Raw genomic sequence first — 246 nt, forward strand, 5'->3', positions numbered from 1 at the left:
GGTTTGGTGCTCAGCTGATAAGAACCTGGGGGCTGGCACCAGGCCAACTTTGGGTTGGTTAGAGCCAAGGTTGGATAAGCTGTAGGCCCAGCCCGTGGTGTGCATCACCTCCTGTTCACTCCTGCTCTTGCTTTGGGAATCCTGATCTTGTGGACTAGCACCTCTCAGGACTTACCCTCCAGCACTTGATACCAGGTGGAGGGCAAGAAATAGTTTCCTACAGCTGCTCAAGGCTTTTAAGCTGCA

Source organism: Chaetura pelagica, unplaced genomic scaffold, assembly GCF_000747805.2.
Source record: "Chaetura pelagica isolate M959 unplaced genomic scaffold, ChaPel_1.0 scaffold56, whole genome shotgun sequence".
Classification (NCBI taxonomy): domain Eukaryota; kingdom Metazoa; phylum Chordata; class Aves; order Apodiformes; family Apodidae; genus Chaetura; species Chaetura pelagica.